Consider the following 16134-nt stretch of genomic DNA (forward strand, 5'->3'; position numbering starts at 1 on the left):
AAGCAGGGACCAAAGTGACTTGGGAAGTAATAATTGTGGAATACTTATCAAGCATAATTCTGACACCTGCTATTCAACAGAAATTACTCAAGTGACACTGACTGTCCTGTGGCTGATTACTTATTTGTTAAATTTAGATGAATCTTCAAAAGGTTACTTTTGAGTAGCCAAACTACAAGCCTTTGGGTGCCATCTTCTGATTTGATTTTGGGAGCCATGTCTGTATTAGATGTAGGAAGACTTCTTGGTGGCGAGCTGAGTAATGAAGAGACAGATAGTCATTGATGGTCTCTTGTAACTTCCTTGTAACTTCTTTGAGGCAGTGTGTAAGACTGACACTGGCACTGGCATTACCTTGACATGGTATTCCATTAGTCCCTTCACATTTCAAAACTTCTGCTGTCAGAAGATTTAGGCAGAAAATTCAGCATGTATAGATGGATGCCAAAACTGAGTCTGGCTCTGGATTCTCCCTCCTTTATTCATTCATGGCAACACCAGGGTGTTCAGAGCCAGGCTGGAGGAGGGATGTGGGTCAGCTTGCAGGTTCTGCTGGGGTGAGTGCAGGGGTGGTTGTGGAGAAGGGTCTGGTGTGGGCAGCTTGAGAGGGTCTGAAGGGAGGGTGTTGGTTCCCAGCAGGATGGGGAGGGCGGAGTGGAAGGGGAGAGGCCCTCTCACAACAGCAGCTTCTGAGTCTGGGCCTGCACAATCGTCTCTTCCATTACCACCAAGAAATGGAGTTTTCTCATTCCTGGATGAGAAAAGAAATTAATTTTTCTCTATATTCCTGGGTCAGCTGAAGCCCATTTTACCTGCACTGCTGAGAAGATCCAAACTGCTCAGCTGGATGCCTTACTGCTTTATGGATTCAACTCTGTTCAACTGTCATTTATTTAAATTGTGGAATCCTTAAATCAGAATGCTCTATGGATCTTAAAATAACTGCAGTTTCTTTAGCATTATTTGGTGTCCTTAAGTAAAGTATTTTTTCTCAGGGCAGTGCTGTCAGAGGACAGAGACAGCTGGCTTTTTTGCCCTAGTTTAGTTGCAGTCAAACCAACTGTCTAAGTTTAAACAGTAAATCTTGTAGACTTGCAAATTTTCAGTTTTAGTGACAAAAAAACCCCTGAAAATATATAGGCAACAATATAGGCATATATTGCTAACATATAGGCAACAATTTCCAGCACATGGAAGAAAACTGAAATTCAACTCCTTTGTGTAAGCTGGAAGGGGAGGTGGAAAGGATGTGGGGTACAATGAAAACTCTCCTTATAGAACTGAGATCTAAATAATGAACTGAGATAGAAATATAACTGCCAGTCAGATGTCACTTGGCCTGAAACAATGTTTTTGAGGTGTTGTTTGTAAAATGCTTGAAGGCCACATCAGGTAAAGGACGTGCTTGGTATCCGTGTGTGACTTTAGGATGATGCATTGGCTCTGCTGCAGCAAAAATCTTTCACTGGGATGCAGGGGCTACAGGCAACATGTGATCATGGTGGAAAACCAGATAGAGAAATCCTGTGATGGGCTTGTCAGACGACAGGGAACTTATTCTGTAGCTGTGGAGCAGACCAACAAGAAACATTTGTCTGATGGATGACAGTGATATCTCTCATCTCCCTTTGAAAGGAGCGCACAGCTACTGGTACAGTTCTGTCCATTAAAACAATGTGGCACAGAGGGATTGATGGTGCTTTGTTTCAGCATTCACTGTGTGCTGCTGCAAGAAATTTGAAGTGCTGCCTTCTGATCTGTGACTGTGAAGGTCTTATTTCAGGTTTTATTGGTTTCAGTGATACATAATAAATCATAAATAAAATGTGTCTGTTCTGCAGTAGCCTGACTGTACCCATTTAAACCCACTAAATGGATTGGTGGTACAGGATATAGGGCCTCTGAGTTTCCTGTATATGTCCTGCTGTACAGTGCAGTGTTTGTATGTGTTTTTTCCTTGATGAAACTGTTTAAAACCTGTAATGGCAAGTAAATATTTATTCAGAATCATGTCTGAGGTAAAACTGAAAGGCATTTCTGCCTTTACTCATAGCCCTAAGCATATGGGCTGTTCCTGGAAGATGCTGGAGAACCCACTCAGGAGTAACCAGTGGGTATCAGCCTGTGTGCTTGCAGGGTGCTGCAGACGGGCCTGAGCTTCATGGGGGAGCCACACACTTTTATATGAGCTTAAGTGAGGTGTTAGGGCCTTCCAGCCCACAAAACCGATAAAAATAAATGTGAGAAGAAAAAGCACTTACCAACAGGAGGGAAATCTGGTGAGATTAAAGCTCCTTAATAACATGTACCTTCCATGTATGTATCCTGTGCAGGAGGGTCCTTCCCTCCGATCTTTTCCAGTTGTCTAATTTTGTGACTTCTGAAGTTGAAGAAATTTTTTGCTGTCTCCAGTGTATTTCCACTTGTTCCTGGGTTTGCCTTTTGGTTCAAGTCCCTGGCAGAAGCCCAGTACTTTGCTCAGGCATCTCCCATTGTCCTCTTGTGCATCACGTCGAACATGGAGGGGTTTCACTCCCAGCTCACCCCATGGAGTGCACTCACACACTTAAATAAACAGTTCTCTCTGTGTGTATAAACATAAAACCTCTTTGAGTTGGATTCTCTTGCTATGATACAGGATGCCTTTCTGTTGGTATCAAGGGCCATTTCTCTGGGATGGGGACTGACAAAACTGGCTTTATTCCAGTTAAAAAAAAAAAAAAAGACTACAAAAGAAGCAGTAACTTGTGTTCCTGGACTTACTGAGTTCTTAGTGTCAGAGAACTCTTATGTTGGCTTGAACATCCTGTTTTCCTGCGTGGAGTAGCTGGGGAAAGAACACAACACTTCAAACAAGAAAGGTTGTAAGCATCTCTACTGAATAAAGAAAGCAGGAGTGCTCCTGGGATTAAAAATACTGCACTTCCCAGGGTAGCATCATGTCACCCGGTTAAAGTTGGGACAAGTTCAACTGTATTTGTTTTTACATGCCTTGTATGACAAAATATATTGATAATTTTCATATTCTGGAAATTAAACTTCAGCATCAATTTGTCATCAAACAGGAGCAGGAAAGCTGAACCCTGACATCATGTCTTGGATTCAGCAGTTTATCACAACCAACACGTCATGCTGAGGGAAAACAGAGCAACGCTGAAGTAAAATGATGTGCTTGCGCTCTCGACAGGCAAAAGGCATTTAGTTTGATTAGGTGCCAAGCAGTGTCATTTGAGAGTGTTGTAAAGACTTCCAGCTGTCTTGTGTGTGCTAACTAACTATCTGGGTGATTTGGAATTTATCCCTGTGAGTATTTCACCAGAAGTGACCTTGCCTGATCCGGTGACTTCAAGATCAAGTGCAGCTTGTTGCATTCCCCCAGTAATATTTTTGACCAAGGCTGCATTTCTCTGAGCATCCTGCCCACTGCTGAAGGATGGACTGTGTTTCCACTGCCAGGCTCTCCTCTCAGCTCCCTCCCTGCTTGCTGCAGGAGATGCTGCCCCGCTCTGTTGACTCATGTTGAGGTGGGGCATGTTTTGACCAGGAATGGAAGGGCGTAAGAGAGTTGCAGCAGAGTGCAGCAGACTCTGAGATAGGCCCTGCAGGGAAATCAATCTTACGGGAAAACGTAGGTTGAATCTTGGATTTTTGCTACGTGAGTTAATAAGCAATGTGACTACCAAAAAGGGAGGAAAATTGGACTTATACCACCAGCATGTATAAAACTGCTCACTGGCTTGGGAGAGACTGACTTGCTTTCAGCTGATGCTGGATGCTTCAGCTGCAGACACTGTGCAGCTGCTCATTTGTTCCACGAGTTACTACCTTGATTCACCTTGGGCATGTTCAGTTCAGTAATATCTTGTTATGGGGACTTTCAATAGCTGACTAATCTTCATGAAAACAGAAAGGCTTTGTTAAATGAGCTCATGACTGGGAAATAAAGACTGTGTTTTCACAAGTTTTATTTAGAGCCCCCAAAATGCATGTTCACCTTTTGTACATACATTTTATATCCAGCACTCCTTACTAAAGCAGTCATGCCTGAAAATATCTGATAGTTGCCCTCTCAGGAGCCTTTGATGGAAAGAGTGTGAGTTTATGCAGGGCAGGAGATGTGCCAATTGCTCTTTCAGGCTCAGCTGAAGGACACTCTGGTCATTCCAAATAAAAACAGCTACTGGGAGGCTGCTGCTACATCAAGTCTGCCACAGTTTGAAGAGAGCTTATCTACAACATTACCACGGGCTGGGTTCTCAAGGGCAGATTGCATGTGCCTGAGAAGAAACAGTAAGACTTGTTATTCTGCACAGAATCTGCTGTACTGACAGGTTTATGAGAGAAGGATACAAACAAAACCAAACCCTCCCAAACACCAAAACTGCCAGCTTTGCTAATCTAAGCTAAAAGGCTTTGTCTTCTAAATGTGAAAAATTTGCCCTTGTATAAATCTATAAGGGAAATGGTGTGCATGTAAATGACAAATCAATCTGAAGTAGCTGTTTCTCCAGCTAAATAATGACTTTTCTTGATTGGTTTGGCCTGCAAACAAAAAGCATAAATGTCTGGGAAAGACAGCGAGAGAAGTATCTACACTTAAATTGTGTATACTATTTAAATTAGCTTAGTGCTCTTCCAAATCAGTGTGCTGAAGGAAAAGCTTTGCAGAGCAGAATGTTGTGGAAGTTTCAATTCAACCCGATACTGTCAAATAACTTGAAAACTTCCTATTTAGCTTTTTTCCTAATGAGTAAGTGATGCACATGTTCATGTTAGTGGTCCACTGTGTTCTGTGGCTCCTGTCTGCAGAACAGCATGAAGAAACAATAATTCATGTGAGCTTTGTACTGCAGCTTCCTGGAGGAAATATTGCAGCTCAATAATGCAGCCCAAAAATTTCTGATATGGTAGAATTCAGATGCAGGCTATCCTTTCAAAACAAATCAACAATAACTTGAGGGGTAGAGGTTCAGCAGACATCTTTTGAACCCCCTCCCATATGACTTGCTTTACTGTGTAGTATCATGGAGTATTTAAATAAGGTAATGAGCTGTCACTCTTATCTCACAGACTGGAATATTTTTACTTCAACTTGAAGGAAAAATCTGATCACAAGCTATCTGAAGGGTAGCTGAAGGAGTAAAGGGCATTTATGCAGTTTGCACATACAGGCCTGCCCTGAAGAACCCCTCTATGACTTTTTTGAGTTTCTCTTAATGGGGAAACTTCCAGCTCTACATACACTCTAGATCAAAAAAAGCCAAGTTGATTCTGTGCTCTCTTTTTCAAATACACTGGTTTGAAATTTTAATTCTAATTACTTGTGTGGGATCATTACAACAATGCAAGTGTCCTCAAGCTTTAATGCATTTTAGCTTTCCCATTTTGCAGGCAGGAGACTCCCACTTTCTGACAGGCCTTTTGCAAGTGCAGGTTTGTGATCCTTACTGAGAATATAGGTAGCTGTTGTATTTGTCAGTGAAGTTCTTCTCTTAGTGATAAGAGGTACTGCACCTGGGTAGGATAAGCAAATCAGCACTCACTGCCTTGAAACATGAACAAATACCAAGTTGTATTTCTTTTCCTATTCCCTCAAGAGATCCAATCCTATCAAATCCCCAGATTTTGTTACCTGTGCCGAGCACAGCAATTGCCTCCTGCTTTCAGTCAAAATATGTGTGGAAGAGTGTGAAGTGTTGATGGGCTGTTCCTCCACCTTGTAGATGTGAAGGGCTGAATGATTGACTCCAAACATGAGACACTAAAGGAGATCTGCCCCTCAGCAGCTTGGAGAAGGCTTAAAACACGCTCCACCAGAGATCCATGATCACTGGACTGTGACTATGTCTCTGGGACCCCCTGCCTGCCTTTCTCCATTAAGTAGTGTAAAAGGTTAACTTGGCCCTTTCAGCAGGGATGGGAACACAGGGATCATTGTCACACTGTGGATGTATGGAAGAATAACTCTTGCATTCCAATGAGGAAAACTGGGTGGTTGGAGTTGATTAGATGGAAAGGAGAGACTTCTTTGGCTTTTGGTTTATGGGAACACCTGAGATGTTCTCTGCAGGACAAATGAGATGCTGCTACACCCTTCAATGTCCCATCAGCTGTCACATGAGCACCTTATCTAATCAGAAGTTCACAGGGCATTTCCATAAACTATAGCCTTAAAGTCTTCATAGGGTTGTACTAACATAATTGACTGCAGGTAATTCATTCAGCTCACACAAGACAGGAGTCCCAGAACTCTCCCTTGCTTCACCAGTGCTGTAAAGAGCAGAAGTTTCAGGTTTAGATTGATGCATTAAACATTACTTATTATAAATATATTTATATAGTATATATTTAGATTTCTAAGGACTAAAATAAAAATCAAGTTACAAGACTCGAGCTTTAACTATTGCCACAGATACTGGCATCTATCTTTACATCTGTGAGTCAGTCCTCTTTTTCTGTTCAGCATTTTAAGGCAGAGAAAGATGCAAGAACTGTTAAAAGGGCTGAAATAGCAGTTCATACCCTAACTAGGGATCTCTTTCCTGGGTAAGGCAAGCAGGCAACAAGCAGCCTGCAGTGATGATAATTCTACATGGAATCACTGAATGATACTGGTTGAAAGAGATAATCTTGTCCACTCCTGTTCAAAGCTATCCCAAACAGATCAAGTTACTCAGGAACTTGTTGAGTTCTGAATACCTCGAACATTCAGATTTTCCAGCCTCACTGGACCCAATGTTCAACCACTGTCATGATGAGAACACTTTTCCTAACATGTAATCAGGATTTTCCCTGTTGAAACTTGCCTGTTGCCTCTTGCTGTGTCTGTGTGCCTTTGAGAAGATCCTGGCTCCATCTTCCCTACACCCTCCCCTTAAGCAGCTGAGGGCTGCGGTCATACATCCCCCACACATCTTAAACCTCGTGCTCAGGCTGGACAAACCCAACTCTCAGCCTCTCCTGTATCATACCCTCCATCTCCTCAACTATCTTGGTATGGTAGACTGGGCTCCAGGGTGTCTGTCACTGGTTTGTGGCTCCCCAGTGCACAGGTACCGCACTCTCGCAAGCCCCAGTGCAGTAATTACTGCCCTGGATCTGCAAGCCTAGCCCGGTGTAGAATTGCCCTCCTTTTCTGCAAGGACATTCTGCTGGGCATTTTTCAATTTGTTGTCCACTGAGACCGCTCAGGTTTTTGGTTTTTTTTCTCTGAAGTTTGTCTCCAGCTAGCTGGCACCAGCAAGGTCATTCCTTCCCCAGGGCAAGAATTTGCATACTTGCTTTCCAAACCTGTTGTCCTCACATCTTTCTGTCTGATATATGTACAGGTAGTGAATCTTGCACTGTTTTGGAGAACTTTTTTACTTATTAAAGGAAGTTACTGAATTCTGTAACTTAGCAAAGACCACCAGTTGGTAAGTTTAGACAATTTGTAGGCAAAGTTATTGTAGTAAAGCACTAGGTTAAAACACAGAGTTGGTAGGAGCATTTAATCTCCTCTGTCTAGCCACCTAAAGGATTTTTGCTGAATGCTCTCTGGTGTGCTCAATTTTCTTCATTCACTGTAAAGAGAGATCTGCAAAACTAATCCCACAATAGTGGGGGATCCAGTCCATTTAATCTCAGGCACCTGAACTGATCTACTTGCATTTTTCTCAGGCATAAGTGACTTTTTGAATTAAAACATCTGTCTTTTAAACCAACTCGCTCTTCTAAATGTTTTCCTAGTGCTGAACCTGGTACATTTTATAACCCTGAGGGAATTTTGAGAGTCCCCCCAGACGCTGCATAACACTCCTATGGAAGTTATCTCTGGGCACTTCCTACTGTGCTTGTTTGGCAGGCTTGTTTTCAAAGAATGTCAGCTTGGGTAATGCAGCATATTATTATGCCATCAGGACTCCTCATATTAACTTTGGGATTTGCTGTTTTAAAAGAACTTTAGAAAATGGCTCAGGTCAGAATACATAGACAGGCTTTTTTTTTTTTTTTTTTTTCCACTTCTGAATGTGTATTTTAATGCTTTTCCATTGAACCTTCTTTTCAATACTAAGTTGATGATTAATCTATAAGATCTGGCTACAAAATTAAGCCTACAATTGAGTATAGAAAATTATAAATCTGGAGGCTGGTGGTGAGTTGACCTGGATCAAAGCATCTGCTGATAGCTGCTGTCTTCCATGTGTCTCTTACTCCCTCCATATGGAGCAGGGGAAAGCTGGTGTGTGTTCTGCCTTAGCTCTGTGTATCCCCTAGTCTTTAGACCATATCTGAGAAGTCTGTGTCTGCTTTCAAAGCTAGATATTCCATCCCACTCCATGGAGTTATTCCCTATCCTCTTTCTGGCCAGCAATTCCAGCCAGTGAGACAGATCCTGTCCTCCCGCTGGTGACATCCCAAGTGTTGATGGGGTCTTGCTGTGTACTGCAAAAACCAGGAACTGTCCCAGATTTACTTTTCTAAATCTGAAAAAGAAAAAAAAAACGGGAGACTTTGAAGTTAGATCCCTTTTTGCTTCTGCTTCAGAGTGGATGAGATTCAGAGTTCTAGCAAAACTGCGGGGCAGCCCAGAGACATAAATAAGGAGCAAACAGCTAGGGCTGGAATGCCTTAAGGCAATATTATTGCCAAATTTCTCATGATGGGAAACCTTAGTCAGTGCTGGCTTTTCTTGCCTCACTATAAAACAAGCATCATCACAGCATAACTTTGTTTATAAGGAAATATTAAAAAGAAGTGTGTTAAATTATTCTAGTGCATGAAACTAAGCAGAAACCTGATCAAGTCTAGTTATTTGTAAACCAAGTGCTTTTAGTAAGATGATATGATGCCTACCAGAAAAAAAATAAAAAAACGTAATACATGAGTACATACAGAAGTGCATCAATAGCAAACTGCAGTCCAATGTGCAAACTGCAGACATGCACCACACAAAATTCGTGATTGTGTTGGATGTAGAAGTCAACAGACACTGGCACTGACACTACCAAGTGGGACAGACTTTCAGTTGTGTCACAGAAATTGAAATGCAGACATCAATGACTCTGAACTAAATCTTAAAAAAAGGATCTCTCAAATAATTGAAGGAAGATAGTTTTCTCCAAATGGAGGAAAGTTAGATTTTTTTAGGTAAGTGAGATGTGATTGCTTGTAAATACAAAGAATGACAAATACACAGTCTCATCTGATCATCCTATTAGGTCTGCCACCTACTGCTGGATATACTGGTTTGGCACAGCTTGTCATGCAAAAAAAAAGGGTTTGGCAAATCTGTCACACTAACTAAGTAAAATCACTCAAACTGAGCTCTGTTACACCCTTTCCAAGTTGAAAGATAATTACTGCATCTCAGTATTTCTGAGCAGGAAGCCAGTGAAGGTATATATTAATAGGAGGAGGACATGTAGGCTGCTGCAAAAATGTAGGTGTCACACTGCAGCTGGCTAGAGCTTTGAAAACCCAGCAGTGTCTGCAAGTCACTTGGATCCTGAAATTCCCCTTTACAAGAAGCTGAGGGTGGACAGGAGAGGACAGCAGAAATTACACTAACTGGCTTACTGCTCTATTGGAAGGAAAATCTAAAGGCTTCCCAAACACAGTAGAAGTCTTCCTGAGCAAGGATGCATGTTCTTTCCTACAAAGCTGCTAAATAGGACATGCTTGGATTTACTTTACATGTAAATGACCAAAAAAAGTTTGTTTGATTTGTAAATGAGAGGGAGGGAATAGAGTCTTATAAGAAATTTCTAGGACCTTTTTCGTGCCAGTAGATGACTTGAAATCAGATCACTGGAGAGAAGCAGAACCACTGGGACAAATCCGTGTTTGGGATGGGAAGAGCAAAAGAGGTGAGAAGTGCTCGATGTCGGTATTTTGCATCTTCTGGGACTGCCTTCCTTGTGAAGCACTCTGGATCAGACGAAGTTTCTTGTAGTTTTAAAGCTGGAGATAGTGTTAAACTCAGCTGTTTCGTGACTTATTTTCTTTGTGTCTTTGCCTTTTTGTCTTTTCCTGCAGTGCCACAGAGCTGAGCCCTGAGTAGATGCAGAGGAATTACTCAGGAACAGTGAGACAGCATAGGGCTGGGCTGTTAGTTACCAGCAAGTTGAGAAATCTGCCAAACTGTGAAGTAGATGGGGGTTTTTGTTTTGGTTTTTGTGATTCATGCACAGCTCATAAAAACAGTCGTTCTTTCCTTTGACACTGGAAGCCGTAAAATTAATGTTTCTGTTCGTCTTTTCAACAGAAAAGCATATGTAAATAGTGATATACATGGTTTTCTGATTTACACTCTGAGTTTGTCCATTCCTGTAATTTGTCAAGCTATTCTCCACTTAGTAAATGCCTGGATAGAAACCACATGGGGTTGCTTGAATTCCTTCAGTTGCTAAAAATAAGTTGGTTTTGAAGTTTTTTCTGTAACTGCTGAGGATATTTGAGGCAATAATCAGTGACTGTCAGCCTATATTACAAATTGTTTTCATGCAACATCGCATTTCCAGTCTTTGGCAGGGGGAAGAAAACAGATCTGTGCAGTATGGAAGAAAGCATCTAGTACACAGAGAGACAGTTGCAGAAGACAGGGCTCAGTGCCCACAGGGGAAATACAGTTTCTGGAGACAATGAACTAGAAGGCATTTGATTTAAATCACTTTAATTACATTCTGTCCTAACTTTTCTTCCTTGGTCCTTCAAACTAACAACTATGGGTACTACTTTTCATATTTTGATTTTAGGTTTTGCTTCTAGATGCTGTTGTTCCTTATTTACTATAGATTCTCTGATGTACTTTCTTCTTCCATTTGCTTTGCTTTCTGCTTGTGTTCTCATATCCCTCTTTCCCAATTCTTGTTTTGTTTGGGGTGTTGGTGTTTTTTTTGATTTGGCACTTTTTTGGGGTCAATATTAATTCAAATTAAATTCAAGGCTTCACGGCATTTCAATGAATATTATTATAGAAGCCCCTTCTGCATCAGTTTGTGTCAGTAGGCTCAGCTTTGTGGATGCAGGAATAGCTAGTGTGCACAGGGAGAAAAAGTATGTGCTGAGAGGTAACAAGTGAAATCCTCCAGAGACCAGGTAAGCCCTGGAGAGCAGCAGTCCTGCTGAATCCACTGGACACCCCAAGATCCCATAAATTCTGAACTGCAAAAGTTTGCCAAACCTGCCTGAGGCCTCCACTAGCACTCACTAGTATCAGTCAGTATATGTAATTCAGCAGCATCTGAAAAAGTGGCAAATGTAGGCTACAGAGCCAAGTACACAGCTGGTGGAGGAATGGGGGGACCCCTGAGGGACTCTCGGTGTTCCCTAGTCCAGCCCCCTCCTGGGTTTCACTTCCCAACTGTAGGTGTAGTGGGATGAAAAACGGGGTTGTGGGATGGGGAGAATTGAATGCACTATGTGAACAGTCATTGGCTACTAATAAAAACTACTCAATTCTATTAATAGCAGCTAAACTCAAAAGTGTTTTACAATAACCATTGGTCTGTTTCCCTCCAATGTAATTCTCTCATTAGAGAAATGGATAGTCTAATATAGGGAACTTGCAGTTATGGGTAACTTTACACATAGCTGCAAATATTTGCATTACAAAATCATTAATTTCTGCCCTGAAATTAAAAAAGCATAATTGTATTTATCTGTTTTACTGCACAGGACTTTCTAAAACTACTCTTCAAATTGCTCTTAATTTTTTTCTGTATCTTAAGGTCTTTTCCATTTTTCTGATCCTCTACATCTGCATCCTCTTGCATTTTACCCCTTTTTCCTATGTTTTCCGATGTGGAAGAAGGAATTTCTTTATGTGTATTGATAGGTGACTTTTTAGGAGATGGGAACCTACTTTAAAATCAGCTCAGCCTGTGTGTGTTGTGGAGTTCTGAGGAATTGAATCTTGCTCGCTGGCTTTTGTAGAGTGGTGATGTGATGCACAGCTGAGAGCCTGCCATGAAGTAAAAGGATGTGGCATCCTTTTCTCCTTGTTTTCATTGCACATTTTTATGCCTCCACCCTTTCAAAGGAGAATCCAGCTCTCCATCTTTACCTTCCTCACACCCACTGAGTAGGACCTCTACTGCATTCCTTTGTCCACCTAAACTAAATTCCACCCTAATGATCCGGTGTTTCCTACCACTCCCTCGCCTGGGTGCTGCCACGGCATCTCGAGCCAGAAGGACGGGTTGAGGTGCTGGCATGGCTCACGGAGCAGGTGGAGACTTGGCAGTGCTGCTGCACACAGCAGCAAGTGCCAATTATCTCACCTGGCCACAGCGACTGCACTGCTCCCTGCAGCTCGGGTAAGTGCCTGTTTGCAGGCAAAAAGGCAGGAGCTGTTGCTGGGATGTACCTTCACCTGTGTAAGCATCAGCAGAGTCAGCTTCCAAGTTTTAGGAACCTGTGCTATGAGGATTTTTTTTATTTGAGACAATATGTATGAAGTTCAGCGTGGTGGTGTTGCTCAAATATCTCTCAAACTGAGGTGTACACACTCAAGACAATTAAGTAGTTACCTCTGTCTCCAGTATGCCATAAATATCACACTCTTCAGAAAATACAGTATGGAAACCATTCCATGAGTAAATTAAGTGTCACATTTCTAACAGGATCACTATGTCTCTCCACTACTGCTGCCTGTTAGAAGTTCTGGTCAACACCTCCTGGTGAGAGATGTCTTCTAACCATTGTCTCAACTTGTAAGGATGGGACACTCTTGTTGGAGAAGTGTTGTCAGATCCCAGCTTAACTTCAGAGGGGCACTACTTGGGCAAAAGCCAATATACCATGATGGATTTGCTGTTCCTTTGCCAATAGGATGTCTGAGGTTTGTCAGCTGTGCTGGAATCACTTCCCACATTAAACAAATGGAGGAAAAAGAGTACATTGAAAAGCAAAGCTTAAGAGACTTGGAGAGATTCAAAGAAATGAAACAATAACATGTTTAATAGCTAATTCCCATCCTGGTTTGGCTTTAAGGTAGCTTCAGCCTTCCAGTTTGCTAGCAGCCTTCCTAAGTTCTCCGCCAGGATGAGTCACAGCTTCTGGAGCTGGGATCCAGTCCTTTGAACAAGCCATCTTTAAAGGTCTGTTTACCTTTTCTAGATGATAGTGAATTATAGTGAGAATTGCCCTAATGTTTTCCTCCTCTCAAAACAAGGGTTTTGATGAATATAAATTCACCCGTCGGAGCTTCTTACGTCCCTTGGTCCCAGTCCGAGTACTCCTGGGATCCTATTTGGTGTAGTTTTGTCCTGTTATGCAGAGATCGATGTCTTTGGCGTACTCCTCCCTGCTGGGCTGTCTCAACTAGTTGACTAGGAATGCAAAACAAGCAATAACCAGAACTCTGGTCTGACTGTAAACCATTATTTACCTGCTAGGAATGATATTTCCTGCTGACTGAGGAGTCAAATTAAGAATCTTAGCCACGTAACCGTAGTATGTAATGCGGAGCACAAACTGAAACCCATATATGGCTGCTCCATCTTATGTTTCTGTAGTCTGTAATGTACCACTTGAGACAATGGACGTGAGGACAAATTTAGCATTCATAGGCAATTCCCTCCAGGAACACAGAAGGGAATAGGCCTTAATGTGGCTGCTACAAGGGGGCAGCACCACGATTTTATTGTTAAGTGAGACACTTCAAAGGACTGCCAGCATTTTTGTGCTGTATTGGCAAAAACACAGGCTTTCCTGGATTACAGTTACTGTGCTTCTCAATGGCAGATTTTTTTTCCCCTCTGAAAAGCTGTTCAGGCAAGTGCAGCAAGGCTCCAGTTGCATGACACAACAGTCATAACTGATTGCCTCTGCTCAGAAGAAGCCTGGTTGGATGAAGAAAGACCAGTGTGCCAGGAAATCATGAATAAACTCTAAATGCAGCACTGCATAAGGGAGCTCATAGAACTGCTACTATATTGGGGAGCATCTGATTGTTGTGCAGATGTGTTAGACACTGAGCCATTGTGAACACAGCTGAATTAGGGCATTGTAATGAAGGATTTCTACTCATTTCAATTTTCAGCATACAACTATTGCGTCACTGGTCAACCAATGCAGACAAAGACCATCCAGTGAATCTTCCTTCCCCCCCACCACTTCTATTTGGTAGTTGAACTAAAGGTTTCATGTTTTCTTTTCAGTGCCAAATTGCTGCAAGGAACAATTCAAGCCGGCAACCGGGGAAAGTGTTTGGATGCTCAAAGTAAGTATGTTTGTGCATTTGTGTTTTTTTACCCAAGGACAGGTGTTTGACGTGTGTAAGGCAGTAGCTAGATAAGTTTGGTATCAATAACAAGTGATACTGTTTTCCATCATCTTTGACTATGTAATAGTCATGAAACAAACCTGATGAAAGCTAAACGAGAGGCAACAGACATCTTATAATGAATAATTTTGTAATAAATATAATTAGTAATTTGGTTGGATTTTTTTTCCAGATAAGAAGGAAATGGTGGCAGAAATTAATTAAAAATAATAATAACAATAATAAAATAGAGGTGGGCAATGAATCTGACTTCTGCCTTCCGCTTGGGAGATCTGAGAAATTGTTGTGCTAAATGTTAGCTCTTCTGAACTTTATCAGTGCTGCCATCATAATGTTAAGTGGAAAAAGAACAACTTACATGAAGCACAAGTACAGAGTTAGTAATAAATGCCACACAGAATTTATAAGGTGCTGTCCCTTTTTTTAATCCCCAACTGTGGGAGTTTAACTTCAACCATCCAGCCTCAAACTTGGCGTCTCTGAAATCTGCTTAGGAAGTCACCTGGGGAAAGAGGAAGGACCAGTGATATCAGACAGGAGGCCCACAAGGTGGCAATGTTTAGAAAGCCTTCAGAAGGGATGTGCCCTGAACAGATCCGTGCTTCCTGCCATCACTTGCTGCCCTTGTACCATTTCTACTGCATCAGTGGTGTTAAACAAAAAATTCCAGCGTTGCCAAAATGGAGCATAGGGTACCTGGTATTAAACCTCTTGTTTGAGCAGGTTCACCATTGGCAGTGCTCACCATATTCTGCTGGATACCATTCCTGCCTTTTCCCTTGGAAGGAATGTGCTGCAGCATTAGTGGTTTACAATAGCCTGGGGTTTCTTTATGCATAGCTAGTAATAAACATATGCATGGCACTGAAATGATGTTCAGACTGTGTAATGAAAAACTTCAGTTTTCAAAACATACTGCTGCATTTTTGCTAATGCTTGCAAGGCTGTTACCATGTGTAAATAAATGCTAGCTTTGAATGTAGGATGCAGCTTAGTTTGCAGGGATACTTTGTGCTTCACAGCTAAAAGTGGAAAGCTTGCTTTGCTGTGAAACTGGGGGAATGCTCCAGGTCATCTAATGCCCTGAAAAAACAAAAAAACCTCAAAAAACCAACCAACCAAACAAAAAAACCCCAACCAAACTAAAATATGTTTACAGAAAGATTTCTCTAGATACCTGATAGGTGTAAGAAATTATTCAGAATAAGTTCTAAATACAAGAATTGCCACCAGCAATTGCTCACCACCACAGACATAGGTGAGTAGGAGAGGGACAGTTAAACAAGGAGCCACATAGCTCAGATTCACCAGATTGCAAGACTAACTTCAACAGCAATTAGCAGCCATCTGGGGTTCAAAGTGTTCTTGGAGATTCTCAGGGCAATCAGCCCACAATTCAGTCAAAAGAGGCTCATATGCCTCAAGGATGAAACAATAAACCTAGACTACAGGAGGCATCTCAGATCAAGAACTAGGAAAATGTGATGCTCTCCTCCATGGATGCAAACCTTCCCAGAAAGGTGTTGCAGATGGAAGTGCAGCAGGACAATGCCCTGTGCTGAGCCACAGAGACTTTCATCTGTTGCTGTCTGCTCTGGCATGGAGCAGAGGCTGCTCCTTGAAGCCAAGCTTCATCACTGCAGTTACACTGGCATTGTTACAGGCACTTGGGAACAACAGGAAATCTAGAGACAACTGTGAGCATGGAGATAGTGCACAACCACCAAGTGGACATTTATAAGAGCAGACCACATCCTACCTGTCTAAGAGAAACTTATCTGACGTGTGCAGGTTTCCTGCAATGTCTAACCCTTTCTGCGCAGCAACAGGCAGTTTTCCAGTGTATCCCCAAAGGATTGCTGCTC

The 16134-nt window shown here is 42.0% G+C and overlaps 1 protein-coding gene across 1 annotated transcript in view; it reads left to right on the forward strand.

The window, feature by feature from the left end:
* MAPRE2 (microtubule associated protein RP/EB family member 2) overlaps nt 1–16134 on the forward strand; it is a 98294-nt gene that overhangs the window by 11920 nt on the left and 70240 nt on the right. The window contains exon 2 of the mRNA XM_033081495.2: nt 14145–14206. The gene's annotated coding sequence lies outside the window, so the exon portion shown is untranslated. The remainder of the gene's footprint in view (nt 1–14144; nt 14207–16134) is intronic.

The sequence above is a fragment of the Catharus ustulatus genome, chromosome 1, assembly GCF_009819885.2.
Source record: "Catharus ustulatus isolate bCatUst1 chromosome 1, bCatUst1.pri.v2, whole genome shotgun sequence".
Taxonomy (NCBI): Eukaryota; Metazoa; Chordata; class Aves; order Passeriformes; family Turdidae; genus Catharus; species Catharus ustulatus.